General features: G+C 50.9%; 1 protein-coding gene and 1 non-coding gene across 2 annotated transcripts in view; both read right to left on the bottom strand.

Moving 5' to 3' along the window:
- LOC144164441 (kinesin light chain-like) overlaps nt 1–13,596 on the bottom strand; it is a 117,575-nt gene that overhangs the window by 74,894 nt on the left and 29,085 nt on the right. The window lies entirely within an intron of this gene.
- LOC144164457 (U1 spliceosomal RNA) lies at nt 4,672–4,836 on the bottom strand. Its single transcript, XR_013321205.1, has one exon. It is a non-coding gene; the product is annotated as a U1 spliceosomal RNA (small nuclear RNA).

Raw genomic sequence — 13,596 nt, 5'->3', positions numbered from 1 at the left:
GAATGAATGAATGACTTTATTGCAGAGAGAAGGCTATAAAACCCTGTGGGTAAGTCACAAATGAACACCGGTGCGCATCCATCTTGCCCCACCAACCGTAATGTACCATCAAGAACTGTGCCGGACACACCCTCCCCTCAGGGGAAGGCCAGTGTGTGTGCTTTTCTCCAACCCTGGTGGTGGAAGCCTACGAGCGATAAAATCCGCAATAAATAAATAAATAAATAAATAAATAAATAAATAAATAAATAAATAAATAAATAAATAAATAAATAAATAAATAAATAAATAAATAAATCAGAAATTACGTGGCGAGATGAACACATGGATGGCGACCGACAGAACCGAACGAGTCACCAAGGAGCACTTCTTTCAAACTGATTACCATATTTGGTCACCACGGCTCCTATTTAATAGCCACGCTAGGCGATAATGGCGTTTTCAGCAGGCCCGATTGGCCATGCCGAAAAGCCACACGCAAATAACACTGGTGTGAAAAGAAAAGAAACAAAAACGGCACCAACACCGTATAGACCACGCAGGCGTCTCTGGTACCAGGCCCGTGGTTTCAAGCGACCTTCCCCAATGGCACAGACGACCAGGCCAGTTAGCTTTCATTCTAAGGAGCCCGGCTAAGGGAGAACTGCCACTGGATAGCGGGACGCGGATAAAAACAAGATGGAAAAGGTAAGGACAACCTTTACAGCGGTACTATACGAGAGAAAACTCACCCAACCACCCGCCCATTCGCACGCACGCATGCGCACACACACATACCCACACGATTGAGTGACTCATTGATCGATTGATTGATTGATTGATTGATTGATTGATTGATCGATTGATTGATTGACTGATTAATTGATTGACTGATTGGTTGGTTGATTGACTGATTAATTGATTGGTTGATTCACTGATTGATTGTAGGGTTTAGCGTGCCGACGCAAGGCAGGTGATGAGCCGCGCGGTAGTGGAGGGCTCCTACGAATTAATTTTGACCCCCTGGGGATCTTTAACGTGCGCCAAAATCTCGTACACACCCGGGCGTTTTCGCTTACCGCCTCCACCAGAAAAGCGGCCGCCGAGGCCGGAAATCGAACCCGCGACCTCGTGCTCAGCAGCAGAACGGTTCACATACGCGCCCGTCTTTCCCATTTGGTTCAAAATGCGGACTTTCAAAAGACAGCTGAAGGCAAGCGGTTAAAAGTGCGCAAATGAAGTAAAAATACGCCTCGAAACCATGCACGAGAAACTGCGCCCAACTTTTCAAAGAATGAATAAAATCGAAACAGCAACGAGGCGTTCCAAGTTCCCTCGGACCCCAATTGATGGGTCATTCACTCCTCCGAGAAAAAACATCGGGCAGCGCTTATTATTAGGGCGACAACAGCACGCACTGCGGCCAGCTGCTGCTCCTTCAAGATGCGAGCCTTCAAGACCTTAATGGGGCGCGCCGCGAGACGTCACACAGCTGTCGCGGACCAGCTGCAGACGGCAGCGGCAGACTGCCGTCAAAATAGCGGCCGCGTTCCAAACACTGCCGGCAAAATAGGGCGGAACTGCGAACGAGCTTCTGCGGCTACCCAAACTTCGTTTTAAAGTGAAGCTTACTTAACACGTCTCGGCGAAAGGATAATCCGGCGGTCCCGTGTACGCAGAAAACTCCCGTTCGTGCGCGACGAACAACAGCCAAAGCAATAATGGGCTGCGTCAACGTGGCAATGGCAAGCACCCGCCGCACGTTAGTTTCGCTGGTTAGCCATCTGTACGGCGGTGCATGTGAACATTTTAGCGCAGGTTTCATGCCTCAGTGATGGCGACCATCCCGTCACGAAAACGCACTGCAGGAGAGCCAACTTCATTCACACAATGGGTTTCCCAAAACGATGATAACGATAAGCCTTGCCGGCACATCAAGCGCCCCAAGAAGGTGAAAAAAAAAAAAAAAAAAAAAAAACGCTTCCCGCGGTCGGAATCGAACCAGGGTCCCTCGCGTTACGAATTGGACGACTTCTATATGATTTCGCCATTCCCACACGATCGAAGCAGTTCGGATTCTGGACGCTGAATTTTAGTCAGGTTGCATGGGAGAACGCTTCGCGTTCTAACCGTTATCTTTATCAACGGCCTGATCACATTCTTACGGAATTTTCTAATTTACGACGCACGTGCTTAAAAAGCATCGTGTACCGTTACAAAACGTTTTGCTGAAGCATGAAAATGTTCCTAACGGCCTAGTTTGCTTCCATTAAAAATGCAGTAGACTCGCGTTAAAAAACGAACTCGAAGGGGCCGTAAAAATGTGTTCGTATTATCGGAAATTCGTCTGAAGCGGAGGCTTTTTTTTTTTTTTTTTTTGCATTGTGGACGTTACAAGACAGCAAAAATGCTGTAATGTAGTCTTAGCCACAGTGTTCGCATTAACCGAGTTCGTCTTTACGGGAGTCCACTGTATTTCACTTCCCTGCTGAGATAAAAAAACAACAAGAAACGCATTTTGGTTTATCCCGTTTTCACTAGACGGCGCTAGGTGTCCAGCAAGCGCGTACTACTTTTTTTAGTACTGAAGTGACATATCTCTAAAATAAGTAATTCAGGCTGTTGTGAACATTGATATTATCTAGTTCTGAAGTTTTCCGTATTGGTGCCCGGTTGTTTTTTAAGCCCGTCTGTCATAAAGTCCCATACGAATGTTAACAGGCAAGAAGGGTCTTCGATTCTGTGATAAGCCCGTACTACATGGAGCGATTTCGCCTGCGAATTCGCTGATGCGGCGCCGCTCGTGCGGCAAAACCACCTTTTTTCGTTGCTGCGGCAAAGGGCCAAACATTTGAAGCGGTCAAGCAAACGCCGCTCGTGCGGCGTGTGCGGCGTAGAGGGGCCGGACCTGCGGCCAATAGGAGCACAGCTCGGCACCACTTGCACGCTTGGAAACCAGATGGCGTTGCTTGTATGAGCGCGACAAAAGCGAGGGCACACTAAAACGTTTGTCTTTTCTGCTGTGTGTGCGTATATTGATAAAGAATTGGCGATTCTTATATAAAACCGCAAATAAACATATTTACCGCAAACCAGGCAGAAACAACTTGCCAAGAAAGCAAAATAAAACCACCCTTGTTAAAATCACAACAACCTTAGCTGGTGGCAATCTTAATTCAGTCTGCAAACAAGGCGCATCTGAAATGCGAAAATCGCGGCGTTCGCAGGCCCCATGTAGACGACAATTCCAGCCATTGCGAACTTCGCAAGTGCGAATGTTCGTTCCAGCGGATTCGCAGGCGAAATTCGCTCCATGTAGAACGGGCTTTATACGAACCACGCGCAAGGGTCAGTGCAAACAACCACGAGGTTTGAGCGAAACAGGCCCCAAAGTGCCCAAAGCGCGCATCCTCCAGTCCTCACCCTTCGACGCCGCCGCCGCCGCCGCCGCTGCGTTCCGCCATTCGGGCGGCCGTTTGAAGCGATCGTGGAGCCGCGCAGTCTCGGCCAATGCGCAAGGTGACGGGGCGCGGACTCGTCATCCGCGACACACGGGAGGGAGGGGCCGCCGGAGGACGACGACGGCTCGCCAAGGCCACCGGTGCACACACACGCGCGAACGACCACGTCAAGCAGGAGACACGCACGCGCGGTTCTGCCTTCTTGCACGCAAACATCGCGGTCCCAAATTCAAGTGCGCAACTCCCCGAGAAGAGGTCCGGCGTTCAATTTTCCCATTCATCCCTATCGCTTCGGAGAATCCTCGGACCAACCGCGGACTATCCGCGGTGAGTCCGAGACTGTAAATCCAAGAGCTTCACTATATGCACGAGGGCCACGAACACGCCCAGTGCAATTAACTAGATGATTTTGGAAGTTCCGCAGTTATTTACGGTGCGTAGACACCGTCCCACGTACAGGAACCTTAAAAAGTAATTAGAACACGATCTAGAAAATTTATTGAAATTGCTTCTTCCCCAAACTGTCTGGCTGTATTGGTGTGCGTTTAAGGGAGTCCTCCCTATTAGAATAACCTTCCTGTAATCCAGTAATGGCTGCCATAAAGCCAGTAGGGCAAATATTTTGTGATGTTCACAAATCCTTGTTACTTTATGACGGCACCTGTACAGAGAGCGGTTGACTACTTCTACCCCGTAACTCTCACCGCAGGGTAGATACGGCGCCTTACTTTATTCACTACCATACTCTAAATTCACTCCAAACATTCACTCTAAAATAGGACCGCGAAATTAGTTGCGCTTTCGAACCAGGCTGACCGATTACGTAGCAATCAAGGGCAATATGACGTACACAACTCGCACGACGAACCGACACTGTCACGCGCTTTTTGTGGAAGAAAGCAGTAACCCCTTTCGCTGGAGAACTCACGTGCGACACCTACAACGAAAAGCCACGTCCAAACGAGACATAAAGATTATAGGATTTAACGCGCCGACGCAACGCAGGCGACGAGGCGCGCCGTAGTGGAGGGCTACGGATTAATTTTGACCCCCTGGGGATCTTTAACAAGCGCCGAAACCTCGAACACGCGGGTGTTCCCAAACGAGACATAGACCCACGTGGTCGTGATATCGAGCAAGACACGAAGCGCACGCTTCGGTAGTGGCGCCGATAGTTGAAAAAAAAAAAAAAGTTCAACTTCGACGGGATTTTTTTTTTATTTTTTAGGGAAGGGGGACGGCGCGAACGCCTGCCCCCCACTACCAAAAATTATAAATCCCTGCTGCCTCAATTTGAGGCAGAGGCGAGTTTTAGCCGCTCCGCAGTGCAATGGAGAGCCTCCACTCGGGGGGCCAGCCATCATGACCACCGCAACCCCCGATTTCAGGTAAGTGAGGTACGTCTCCGTTACGCTCAAAGCGCGCGCCACAAGCAGCTGTGACCCAATTGTCCGAGGCCACCTGACGACCCTCCGGGGGGAATACGTGCGGGCTTTAAAACTAGCGCTCCCGCTCCCCGAAACAGCACGACAGCTCGTCGAAGCTCGTGTGCCAAGAGCGACGAAACGCACGGCAGGGCCGCCGGCGTGCGTGCCGACCGCACTTTGGGCACTCCGCACGCGCAAGGGGTACTCAGTGCACGGACAGCTCACGAAACTTCCCAAGTGGAACGCGACCGCCAACGAGACAACCACCCCCTCCTTGAACACGCCACACGAAAAAGAGGACGAGGGTACTATTCACTCTCTTATTTTCCCCGACGAAGGTGACCGCGAGCACCCGAAGGAGGTACCCGGATGATTCCCACAAGGGCCCCCTGCGAACCACTGCGATGCGTACACGCACGCGAGCTTTTAGTTTACCGCGAGACATTTGCGCTGCAAACCGCCGCCACCGACAGCGTCTGGACAAATAATTACAACGGTTGAGCCCGACGTATAATGGACTTTTTTCCAGTAGCGTTCTGAGCATGCGCTACTCTCGCCCCCAGCGACCGATCCGCCATTACTGGGGGGCAAAACGTAAACAAAACGACGCCATGTTGGATTAGCCGTTTGCGAACGCTGACTCAGCTGAAAGCCTGAGCCCTGAAAGCGGCTGACAGGTAGGCGCTACGGCTGCCGTCGAAAATTTTCTCCGCCACAAAAACCACGCGTGGCGCCTGGGACGGCTTCCTCAACTGCGCAGGGCTGGCAGAAAAAAAAAAGGGGGCGTGTTCTTCTATGATCCCCCAAGTGTGGTTCGGGCGACCGCCGATAGAGGGCTGCGCTACTGGAAAAAGGTCCATTGCCACAGGCCATAGCAGCGCCGGGTGTACGTCTTCCTTCAAGGCCTATATCCATGTCCCGCGTACTGTAAGAATAATCGGACGCACACGGCCTTGCTCGGCCCAGAGAGAGTGGACGGAGACGGGAGGCTTACTACGATTTTAAAGCTGGCACAAAACCGTAACTTCACCGCACAAACGCGCAGTGTCATCCTTCGACCTCTTGAAATCTGTCTTTTATAGGCACTGCGTGAAACAAGAAGGGAGTCGTACCGCTACCAAGTCAGGAAAGAAAAAAAAAATTTCACGCATCTCCACGAAGTGAATTATGACGAGTGGGCGAAGCACTGGGGATCGTTCTTACCGCAAATCACCTGTGGCATTGCCCACTCGCGCATGTAAATGAGTGACAACGCGTTTGTACAGTACATATAATTTTAATCCAATCCGATACAACCCAATCCAATCCAATGCTCCTCGCGCATGCGCAACACTGTACACGGACGCCGAGGTCTTAAGGTGCTTCGCGCCTAAAAGACGCAGTAGAGTACAGTCACTGCCCTTGGCCCGCAAAGAAGACGCCGCTCAAAAGGTTTCCCGTCCGTGCGCCAGTAACAACCCGAACAAAAACAAAGCAAGGACGGTAGTGACCAGCGAGTATTTAGTTTGCGCCACAAGGACAGCAAGTGCCCCACTAAACGTTCCGCCAGTCCGACCCCGAGGTCACCGAGCGAGTCATCCGTCTCGCCAGAAGAGAGGTTCTTCTTTACAGGCACGCTGGCGTTCTCACCTGAACGTGATGAAGTGTCGAGGTAATTACGCCGGAGTGAGGATCCCCGACCCCCACGCCATTTGCGAGGGCGCTTGACGTAAGCGGCGCCCTTTCGCGGCGCTGAAGTGCCGAGACACGTCGCGCTTACCGTCCGCTGGGTGCTCATTGTTCTTTTCATCACCGCACGGTGCAAAAGGAAAACAAACGCGCACACTTTTTATAGCAGGACACTGCCCAGCCCCGTCACACGAACGCAGTGAGAAAGTTTTGAACGCACAGTAGACTTTCCTTGTGTCAGTCCGCAGTACTTGTGCTCTCTCTCTCTCTCTCTCTCTCTCTCTCTCTCTCTCTCTCTCTCTCTCTCTCTCTCTCTCTCTCTCTCTCTAACATTGGATTATACTTTCAAAAAAGATTTTCGATCGCTTTAATTTTCCTATTTACAGGAACCCGTAAATATAACGACATCTTTCATACACCTGATGTTTGGCAGAACCCCCATTTGGGTACGGGCCATTCACCAAGGAAAATCATCGCCATCATTATTAACCACAGCCGGCTTGCCTTTCCTTACCGCGACTCCTCTTTCCTGGACTGCTTACAGTTCGTAGATACCTCTTCACACACCACCTTTCTTGCGCCATCCTTATCACAATATGTTCCCGCTACCTAAGAAATTGCTCCACATCTGAAGACAAACAAGCACGGTCCTTCGGAAGCAAGCACAGACACAACTCTGAGGATCACGCGCACCACAGGATGATGTCATGGCGGACACGTCGATAATCGCGACAGCAGACATCTAAAAAAGTTGTCTACACTTCTCAAAACAGATAAGCACTCACCAGGCGGTGCTCGGTAAAGACGTAAACGGTCTAGAAAACGTTTAACGTGCGGGATTACGTACAAGTCGTGTATAAATAACGCTGGATGCAGCCGCTGCACAGACAGACAAGCTGCTGGCGACGATGAAGGGGCCAACCTTTTCTGTCGTTTCGCCTGTTTATTTTTGGAATACTCGGCGGCGTGAAATTACGCACATTTTGTGCTCCAGCAACTTGCCAGCCACCCCTCTAATCGGCAAGCTCACGGGGTGTCGTTCACAAAGCAAAGGGTCGGGCAGGACTCGGTCGTGGAACGGCGTAATGGTAATTACGCCAAACGACGTCATGAGGAAAAAAAACAGAAAAACAAAACAAGGGCGACAATTAGGACGGCCCAACCGAGTCAAACAAGAGAAAGCAACTTTCCCGCAACTCCAATAGCCTTCCTTCTCCTCCCCCTTCCTCCAGCCGTTCCTCGTCTTCTCGCCTGGAGGAAGAGACGCGCCCGCCATGCGAGGCAAGAGGCCATTGCACCCTCTCGCAGCAGGCAGGCAGGCAGGCAGGCCCGTCTCGGCGGCCGCCGAACCACCAGGCAACGCCTCCGAGGTGCGACGAAAGCCACCCGAACCGTATTTTCTTTTAAACGCGCGATTCAAAAGTTGCAGCACACACCCAGTGACTTCCGCTGTCCATTTGATCCGCGCCATCCCATAAGTTGGAAAAAGCTTACCGATTATCCGACTGCGATAAAGCGAGAGTTAAGACTTCTCGCCTAGAAGGCGTCGGCCGAACCCCGAGAGCTCTGGACGGAGGAGGAAGCTGCGACTCGCGCGAGGGCGGGTGCCGAGCGGTGAAACACGCCGCGCATCACCTGTTTCCTCTCAGAGCACGCGAACCGCATCCTTTCTTTATTCCAGGATGCAAAGGGCGGCGGAGGAGGGAAGAAGAGATTTGCGCGCGGATTAGCGCGCCAGGTCAGCACGAAGAGACTGCGCGCCCGATTTTCACTGCCCGCACATCTGCACCCTGCAGAAGCGCCACGGGACGTCTGAGAAAGGACGCTCACGAAACGTCGTGCTCGACACGCGGCGGCCGAAGCCGTCGGCGCAGTTCTCGCCCCTGTTTGTGCTTAAACTTGAACAGCCGCAGTAAACAAAAACAACAAAAACAAAAACAAATCACATGAACAACAATAACAAAAAAAAAACGGAGCCACTGCGGAGCTCTTCTGAGCAGTTCAAAATGACAAATAGAAGGCACGCACTGACGAGCAGCCGACATCCTTCATGCAACGCCGTAAAAGGAAAAACACGCCTTCGAGGCAGTTCGTCGTAATCGTGTGAAAGCAGCAGCTGCAGCGGGCGAACCATGGCCAAATTCGCCAAACAGGGCGCGATTTTAACTTATACGCTCCTCAAATTCAAATTCCCGTCCCGTTTCCTCTCACACATTTCGCTTCTCCGGCAAGCACATACCCAAAGCTTCACGGAAATACAGAAACGGCGCCCGCTCGACGGACAGAAATCGATCGATTGATTGATTGATTGATTGATTGATTGATTGATTGATTGATTGATTGATTGATTGATTGATTGATAGGTTGATCGATCGATTGATTGTGGCCTTTACTGTGCCGAAGCAACCCCCGGGCTAGCGTAGTAGAAGGCTCCGGATTAATTTTGATCATCTGGGTACCTCTATTAACGTGCGCCGAAACCTCGAACGCGCGGGGGTGTTTTCGCTTTCCGCCTCCATCAGAAAACCAGCCACTTCGGCCGGGAATCGAACCCGTATCCTTGAGCTCAGCTGCACAACGCCTTAGCCACGATCGAGAGGAGGGGAGGGAGTACAGGGCAGTGCACTCCAGATGCGGCGCGCAGTTTAGTGGAAAGCAGCGTGAATAGACCAACTTCTGACAAGATGGGTAGCTACCGACGTAACCGAAACAGAGTGGAACACGGCCCGCACAGGTGAGCCCCGTTCGCTTCGCCGTAAACAAAAACGCGGTCCACGCACACCGAGGTGGCTGAGGCTCGGCTGCAGCCGCACGACCGAAAGGCGGATTCACGACGACCACGATGCGCAGCGACCGTGCGGCGGCGTTCGATGGCGGAAACGTGACGTCCAGCCCGGCCATCTGTGTCCGCTTTTCTGTTTTTGTTCCTCTCCACACGGGCGCGCGCGGCACCTGCAGCAGCACCACGCGTGGGGAGCAGAACCGCTCCGCCCATTTTGCAACTATATGGGCCCGTACGGTATGACGCCATATAACTTGTACCCTGAACAAATAGATATACCTATGAGCAGTAACTATAAGACCGGCTGCCATTAGACCGCAAACGCACTAGGGGTCGGCCGAGAACTCGTTGGCGATATGAGCTCCGAAAATTTGGGGGGGGGGGGGGGGGGAGACATGGACTAAGCTGACACTCAATAGGCGTGGCTGGAAATATTTGGGACAGGCTTTCGTCCTGCAGTGGACACAAACAGGCTCATGATGATTACGATTATGATGATGATGATGATAAGCAGCAACAGCGTGGACCGGTCGCTCGCCCTCGAATCCGGGATTCTAGCAGCACGTGCACGACCCCAAGAATGAGCGACCCCTCCACCTCCCCTCCCCAACGCTATAACCACTAGATCCAACGAGTCAGGACATCCACTAAGTCACGTGATGCCCTAGTTACATTATCCAACGAGTCAAGAGACCCATGTCAAGAAATTCATGAGTCAATATATCCAACGAGTCAAAGATACATGAGTACTACATTAAACGCGTCACCAGATCTAACGAGTCAAGAGATCCAATGCGTCACTAGATCCAACGAGTCATTACATTCAACGGGAAGAACCGCGCGTGCTTGTCTTTCTTGGGGTGGGTGTTCATTGTGCTTATCGGTTTGCTCTTATTTTACTAGCCTCCACGAATAACCGGTTCATGAACTACTTGCACTACTTGCGCTCTCTAGATTCCTGAGTGTGAAAGCAAAAAAAAAAATTGACTGCAAAATTTTCTTTTTTTCCACCATTGAAGCGGTACTGATTTTGTACAGGTCACAATTAGGCGTCAACCGTGAATTAGATATGCATACATTTCGCAATTTCGGATCGAGTGAGTATGAATCCTCCCCAAACCCGTTTTTATTTTAAACGCGCCACGAAGACAAAACAGAACTTTGGTCGAGTTGAAAGAACCAGCCTCTGGAAATTCACTCCGATCCGTTGCAGCCGCGAAAAAGACACTTATTTAACAAAGCAGAAAACCAAACCAATGCTGAAAAACTTTCAAATTTCACTCCGCAGTAATGCCGTATGGGCAAAAGTGACGTATTAAGGGCGAGCACTAAAGCGCATGTAAAGAAACTCCCCTCAACAATTCCGGCAAGCGGAAGCACCGACGAAACAGCGCCGAACCCTTCGTTTTAAAGACGATAGTCTTTCTTGGGCTACTTAAACCCATAAATTTTGGTCTGTCTGTATGTCTGTCCGTCTGTGACTCGATTCAGCCACCCGGCCAAAACAAAACAATGCCTGCGCAATAGTCTTATATAGTCACAGCTAAATCTACCCGTCTTGGTCCGCTGTAATGTTCATACTTGTCAACATTGTTGAAGAAGAACAAGACGTTACGGAAATATGAGACAACAAATCAATACAGAAGTGATATTTGCAGTGTTCCATTATAAAAAAATCAAACATGCTTGACTTTTGCGAAATTAAATACTTCATCAACTGCAGAAAAAGAATTCACTCCGCCGTCGCCTGCTGTCGCCCGCGCCACTATAGCTTCTGGCGCCATTTTAAGAAATCAACCGGCAACAGTTACGCAAGGTTCCACTAGATAGTTTCCACGTTCTGCTTGCAACGCACGTGGAGTAGGGAAACGCGGTTCTATAAACGTTGAAGTAGGGCGTCTCGATTAACGCGCGTCTTCGCCGTACGGCAGCGTTCGCATCGAGACACCCGGTTTGGAGCAGTAGAACGCGCAAAATTTAAAATGATTTAAGCAAACATTTGCCGCCTTTACCTTGGGAGGAGCGCGACGCAAGAGGAACAACATGAGAGGTGAGCGGGACAGCGAAGGGAGGGATTTACTTCGGAAAAGCCGATAAAGACTATCGTCTTTTGACGTCATTTGCAGCGAAACGAGCAGATACGCGGCCAATTTTTTTCTTTTATCCTCTTGCATCGTTTCCATACAGAGTTTTAGCAGTCCGTCTGTTCCGTCGTGTACGTAGTTACCTTGTTAACCGGAACCCGTCTGGGCGCGTCGCGGTAGGGGGATTAGTTCCGCGGGCCGGAATTAGCCATGTCTGTGCATTCGCCACGGTGGGGTGAGCTTCCTCGCCCTTCCGCGCGCGCATGCGCAATCAGGTCCCGGTAATCACGGTAACTACGTACACGACGGAACAGACGGACTGCTAAAACTCTATCAACAGCACAGCGTTCGAGTAGGAGCCGCGGCTACTGGAAATGCATGCTCGATGCGCGAGCTCAACGAAGACTGGCCTACGACCGCGCGAGCGGTTGGTGCGTGTACAGGAAGGAGAGTAGCGGCGGGTGTTACCAGTTACGCGCCAAGAAACCAACTCGGACGAACCAGTTCCCGTTCAGGATATACGCGCTGCATGGGAAACACGAGACAAGTTTGAATTTCGAGGAAGATCGGTGGCGCCGGTTCATCCGCATTGACGACCACGCTGAGAGTGGGGAAAAAGAAAGAAAGAAAGAAAGAAAGCAGGATACAGGGAGGACGCTGCGCGGTCTTCTGTACCCGTCGCGACTGCTACGCCGTTCGCAGTCGGGAGTACAACGAACCGCCACTGCGGCCGGCGATATGCCGAGTCGAACAAATCGAAAATAGGCGCGTTCTCTCAACGCGTAGTATGAGAAAGCAGCCCGTCTGTGAACCGCTCCTTTAACATTTTCGACAAATTCACATAAAAAGAAAGTACAGTTAAAATTCTATCTATCTAACGAAGTCACCGGGAACTACAATTCGTTTCGTTAAAACGAGATCTTCGTAAAATCGAGACTCATTTTACAAGCAGTTGATTCCATAAATTCTACGTCTAAACGGAGGCGCATACCAGAAGCTACCATGACATTGTAAATGCGGCGGCCGCGGCGCCCCCCTGCGATAATTTAGCAATGCGCCTAGAAGTGCACGGTGGAAATGAAAATAAAACAGTAGGGGTTCTGATGGAACGATTGAGAACCGGGACTACTGAGTTTATCTCGTAGAGCTCCGCAAAAACAAAACTAGATACCTTGATTTCTCTCTCTCTCTCTCTCTCTCTCTCTCTCTCTCTCTCTCTCTCTCTCTCTCTCTCTCTCTCTCTCTCTCTCTCTCTCTCTCTCTTTTGCGGGTCGCAATAATCTTCATCGCGTTCTGACGAAACACATTCGAAAAGTGCTCTTTCTCAAAATACCTCGTTAAATCGGTAATGGAGCTAAATCCACTTCACCCGCCGCGGTGGCTCAGTGGCTAAGGCATTCTGCTGCTGAGCACGAGGTCGCGTGTTCGATTCCCGGCCGCGGCGACCGCTTTTCTGATGGAGGCGAAAAGCAAAAACGCCCGCGTGCACGAGGTTTCGGCGCACGTTAAAGATCCCCAGGTGGTCAAAATTAATCCGGAGCCCTCCACTACGGCGTGCCTCATCGCCTGCGTTGCGTCGGCGCGTTAAACACCACAACCAATCAATCTGAATCCACTTCGTTAGTTCGACTTCAAAGGCTCCTGCGGGGGAATACCAGTTTGTTCGTTAGATCGGATTTCGTTGGATGGAGTTTTGACTGTACAAACATTTAGCTACGAACACTGACATGCACTGACATACACTGAACTACGAACACTGACTGACATGCGCGATATGAGAGAGATAGGGACGTTCACAGATGGTACCGCGAATCCCAAAACGAGCATGCCACGGCCCACATCAAACGCCGCTTCTTGGGAGGCGGACGAGACGGTGATCGGGCCCCGGTAGCAACATGCGTGCCAGCATCAGTAGCGGCCTGAAAGCCCATTGCTCCGCTTGAAACGACTACTTTCTTGAAAAATAAATGCATGCATACGTTGCTGATCGCGAGACAACATTCGATTTGTTTCAGGGTGTCCGCTGCGGTGGGAAAAGCGCTGTGTGCGAGGCAATCCGCTGCGCATGGCTCGGCCGCACGGAAGTGGTGTGAAAACAACCCCACATCATTGGGCAAAGAACCTGGTACAGAATGTGCAACGCTAAGTTTTGGAACATTATTGGAGTGTACGTCATCGCAGTGTACGTTTTACTT

Source organism: Haemaphysalis longicornis, unplaced genomic scaffold, assembly GCF_048455015.1.
Source record: "Haemaphysalis longicornis isolate Haplotype H1 unplaced genomic scaffold, Haemaphysalis longicornis Haplotype H1 scaffold_13, whole genome shotgun sequence".
Classification (NCBI taxonomy): domain Eukaryota; kingdom Metazoa; phylum Arthropoda; class Arachnida; order Ixodida; family Ixodidae; genus Haemaphysalis; species Haemaphysalis longicornis.
The sequence above is the reverse complement of the archived record's forward strand: the minus strand, read 5'-3'. Positions and strand labels throughout refer to the sequence as shown.